Below are 5,437 nucleotides of genomic sequence, written 5' to 3'. Positions count from 1 at the left end.
GTCTAGGTACCATGTCTGAAGGGTTACTTTTGATTCCAAAGGTACCATACCAAAAGTTTTTGGTAGAAACGGGGCTACAAAGTCCACTGAGACACAAAATGACAACAAAGAGATGCCAAACAGCTGCAAAGAGACACAGAGACTCACAAAAACTTTAAATAAGGGGCAAAATAACCACAAATAGACACAAAATGACTACAAAGAGATGCAAAACAACTACAGAGAGACTCAAAAGGACTACAAACATCAGAAACAACTACAAAGAGACACAAAAAGTCCACAGAGACACAAAACAACAACAAAGAGATGCCAAACAGCTGCACAGAAACTCACAACAACTATAACTTGGAGCAAAAGACCCACAAATAGATACAAAATGACTACACAGGCACACAGAAACTACAAAGAGACTCAAATGACCACAAAGAAACATAAAACGACTAAAAGAGACACAAAACGGCAATAAAGACATGCAAAACAGCTACAAAGAGACACAAAGACTCACAAATAGGGACGAAAAGGATGGTACTTCAGTCCCTAAAAGGGGCAGACACAAAACAACTATAAAGAGATGCAAAACAACTACAAAGATACTTGAAAGGAAACATTAAACAACTGCAAAGAAACACAAAGTGATGACAAAGAGATGGAAAATAGCTGCAGACTCACAACAGGAACAAAAAGGGGCAAACAACCACAGACACAAAAAATAAAGAGACTCAACACCACAGAGAGATGCATAACAACAGCAGAAAGAGGTTGAACCACTACGAAGTCTGTGTGTCTTGCCCCTGTGTGGTAGATGTGGTGGAGCCTTCTGCATGTCTGTGCCCAGGGGCCAACTGTCTCATAATCCACCCATGAGTAGACTCATATGAACAGTAACAGGGAGATTAGCTCAGGTAAGTACTCTTAAATACTTCACCCATGATGTTGTTTGAGTTTCCTTGTTTCACCTCAGAGAATAGAAGGATGTTATCTATTGAGTGCAAAAACAAAGAGAGTCTGGACCTAAGGAAACATGAGGGGAAGTTCACTGTTCTGTTTTTTTAATCTAAGCATCCAAGCACTATTTGTTTGCAGGCAGCATAGCAACTACCAGGATGGCAGAGTGTGTGTGTGTGTGTGTGTGTTGTGTGTGTGTGTGTGTGTGTGTGTGTGTGTGTGTGTGTCACCGCTCATGCTTGAAGTTTGTCTATTGTCTTGAGGTCTGGATGGTCTGGATTCCTGCACCTGAGCGCAGACGGATACAGTGTCCTAGCCGTCAGTTCTCGTCATGCAGTGGGAGTGAGAGTAGGCTGGTTTTCACAAACTGGTCACTTCCTCCATGAAAAGTTGACATATTGTGTCATGTAAAGATGGCACATCAGTGCATCTTTGTTTTAGTGCACTGAGGTTTGGCACTGCTGCTTTCACATGTGGAGCTCCTACTCTCACCAATAATATGTTGAACTGTCACCTAAAGGTAACAGTTAAATATCTACTTTATTGCTAGTTTATATTTTATCAAAAGACACATTTTTATCACTGTAGATACAATATGAAAATGCCTGCACAATGTTATGTTCATCTTAGGTGATACTAGCACAGAGTGGACAAACAGCATCGTTCACAGGAGAAAACAGGTTTGTTTCTCCTGCAGTGAAACTGAGTTGGGTGCTCCACCTCCGAAAAAAACTGCAGAAACACAGCACTCAGACAGTAGTAAAAAAGATTAAAGGAGCGACTCCATGTCTTTATAATTTAGATACTTTAACATTTTCATCTAGCGTTACCATTGGGTCAAAATTTGAATTTGTCCAATACATTCGTCTCTGACCAAATATCTCCAGAACTAATCCACCCATCCATTTATCCATTTCCAATTGCTTATCCAAAGGGGGGGCAGCAGGCTAAGCAAAGTATTCAAGATGTCGTTCTCCCCAGCAACAGTTTCCTGGGGGACCCCAAGTCGTTCCCAGGCCAGACGAGATATGTAATCCCTCCAGTGTGTTCTGTGTCTGCCCCGGGGCCTCCTACCAGCTGGACATGCCAAGGACACCTCTAACGGGAGGCGCCCAGAAGGCATCCTGATCAGATGCCTGAACCACCTCAACTGACCCCTTTTGGCGCGAAGGAGCAGCGGCTCTACTCCGAGCTCCTCCGGATGTCCGAGCTCCTTACCCTATCTCTAAAGGCCCTGACACACGGCCGACTGTCGGTCATAGTTGGGCCGTCAGTGAGCGTCTTTCGCCCTAGTTTTTGCAGTGTGTCCCGCACCGTCGGCACTTCGGCTCTGCGGCTTTTCGGACGATTGAGCATGTTGAATCGGCGGCGGAGCTTGTCAGTGAGAGAGATCACTCTGATTGGCTGTTCAGGTTTTATTTCCTCGCCCCTGTAGCGAGTGAATCTGCCTTTAGTGAAACCGGGGCACTCAGCTGCCTGACAGACCCGCTGCTTCTTCCCACTTTAACCTGAATAACAAACTGGGGCTAGCTGTGAGGCTAGCGGAGCGTTAGCTGCAGCATGACTGGAGGGAAGCAGCCAGTTAGCCTCCGCTAGCTTCCCAGCTAACATTAGCCCCGACTCTCCATTTGGATCCAACCGGAGCACCAAGCCCTGGTTTGTTATTCAGGTTAAAGTGGGAAGAGGCAGCGGGTTTGTCAGGCAGCTGAGTGAAGCTGAGTGAAGTGGAGCCTGCGGAGGAAACACCAGGACCGTCTGGATGTAATAGTCCATGGAGGGGCTGCGGTGCTCGGCTGCACAAATAGGAAACCCCTCGGCTGACAAGATGTACCACTTTCTCTCCACTACTTTGTTAATCTCATGCATTCCTGGGAATTCTGGTTTCCTTTTTTGCGTTATTTCCTCTCACGCAGGCGCAGAACGTACGTGCTACTTGGCCGTCGGATGTAGTCTTTGTAGTGTGTTCAAATGCAACTGACAAAGGGCGATGTGAAGCAACATAGACGATGCAACAGTTTGCTTTCGTCACCGCTAGTTCTTTGATGTCGGTTTGGTGTGTCAGCACCTTAAGGCTGAGCCCAGCCACCCCACTGAGAGACACTCATTTCGGCCGCTTAATTCTTTCAGTCACTACCCAGAGCTCATGAGCATAGGTGAGGGTTGGAACGTAGGTGGACCAGTAAATCGAAAGCTTTGCCAGCTCAGCTCCCTCCTAGCCAACAGTCCAGCGCAGCACCCGCATCACTGCAGATGCTGTGCCAAACCACCAATTCATCTCACGCTCCATTCTACCCTCACTTGTGAAAAAGACCCAGAGATGCTTGAACTCCCTCGTATGGGGCGGTAACTCTCTTCCAACCTGGAGGGGGCAATCCACCGCTTGCTGCCAGAGAACCATGGCCTAAGACTTGGAGGTGTTGACTCTCAACCTGAACCACATCATCTGCAAAAAGCAGAGATGGTGTCCAAAACTAATGGAATCAGTAATACACCACGTGCAGTCCACCTCTGTTTATTCATTCATTCATTCATTTTTGTTGTAAACATGTTACCTCAAAGCACCGCGAAGACTAGTTAAAATCATACTGAAAAAATAAATACAAGTTGGAAAATTAATTAATAGGTTATTTTCTAATATTATACACATTTTCCTTGAATCTGTTTTGTGGAAAACAAATGATAAACAGCACTGTATCTGTGCAGTAACCACTGAGCAGCCTGTTGCACCACATCCTGGAGTACTTGTCACAGCAGTTAACCAGGACTGACCTCTGTAACCTTGTGTATTTGCCTGGGCCAGTAATAGAGGGTTTGTTCCTCTGTGTCTTCTGTGAATCAGTTCCAAAGTTATATGACTTTTAGTGAGAAGCCTCTTCCACCCTGTGTGAAAAGTTTATCAGGTTGGTCTTGCTCAATAAGCAACTTCATAAAGTTTCAAAATAATCTGTTCTGGGTCTTTTGAAATGTCCTGCGTACAGACAGACAGACAGACAGACAGACAGACAGACAGACAGACGTAACAGTGCATAAACAGCAGCGAGAGCAGCTCTGTGCAGAGTTAGTAACAATGAATCACAGATGTGAGCCTGTAATGGAATCCTTGGAGCCTCCTCACAATGCACCACACCCCTCCTAAGGCATTATCAGATCCTGCTCACTGATTCAGCATGCACTGTGCAATCACATCCCAGCATGCAACATTTCTGACAAAGGTCCTGGATTGAATCATTGACTGAACATTCACAATAAAATGTGCTGAGAGGTGGAAATATATATCTGTGTGTGTGAGAGAGAGACATTTGTATGTTGTGACATTTCAAGAGTTGTGTTTGTGCTATCTATGTGGGGCCAGACAAATGTTAAAGTTAAACATTCACCTGCACATTGCACATTGAATTAATCAGCTGTGTATATAGACTCTCATTCATCCACTGTGACTTAAGCAAACAAAGGCCTGTTGTGTCAATAGAGCTGTCTTAGCTCATTCCAATAGTGCAGTTAATAAACATATATTAGAGAGAAGCTTGTTCTTTCTACCTCATGTGCAAACTGTTGCTTTTGCTGGAAATTAAAACGATAAATCAAGTACTCAGTTATAAAGGGCGTAAGTGCTAAAGAAAGGTGTGATGGTGTAAGAAATAAAAAAACGATGCAATAAGGTCTTCAGGGGTTGATACATCTCTCAGTCGACTCCAACAGATCACCACACAGCCACACCCTTCCTGTGCAACAGAGGTCTGAGTTGTGGAGTCGAGAATCACAGCTGAAGTGCACCATCTAGTGATGGTCACTGCAATAAAAGCTCACTGTGGAGACGGAGCACGTACACTGTGCAGGAGTCACCAGTGAACCACCATGCCACACCCTGAGGAGTTGTGGAAGCTGTGAAAAGTGAGTGTTAAGACTGAAGAAAACTTTCTCTCCCTGACAGAGAATTTGATACCATCCGTTTTTAAAGAAAATTAAGTAGGGGGGTCATGTGTGTAAGAGAATCAAAGCCAGTGGTGCCCCTAAGGGGGGACCAGGGTGGGCATGGCAACCCTTATACAATGACTGGCCCCCACTGGTAAAAATAATTCAAGGCCAACATTAATGTTGTGCCCCTTCAAATTAAAGCTGTATATTTGTCTTTTTAAGGAAAATGACAACCAGCCTATTTGAAGTACATGAATCACCTAACACTAGTCCATACCCATTGGTAGCTTTGTCACCTTCTACCTATGCCAATCCTCAATGCCTATGTCCAGTTTCACATAGATTGACCACATCAGTGAGTAGAAAAACGTGGGACAGACAGAATGACTGACTGACAGAATGACACACTGACAGTTTCCGTGATCATGTACAGCATACCATACCATGACTTAGTCATACCAAAATTAGAAGAAAAAAAAAAGCATTCAGCCACAGGGGGAGCCACAGCGGTCGGTCGCATTTTAGCCATTTTTAAGCATTTTTCTGTTGTTATAGCGCCACCCAGTTGCCAATTAGA

This window comes from Epinephelus moara, chromosome 5 (genome assembly GCF_006386435.1).
Source record: "Epinephelus moara isolate mb chromosome 5, YSFRI_EMoa_1.0, whole genome shotgun sequence".
NCBI classification, from domain to species: Eukaryota; Metazoa; Chordata; class Actinopteri; order Perciformes; family Serranidae; genus Epinephelus; species Epinephelus moara.
This window is presented reverse-complemented; position numbering follows the sequence as displayed.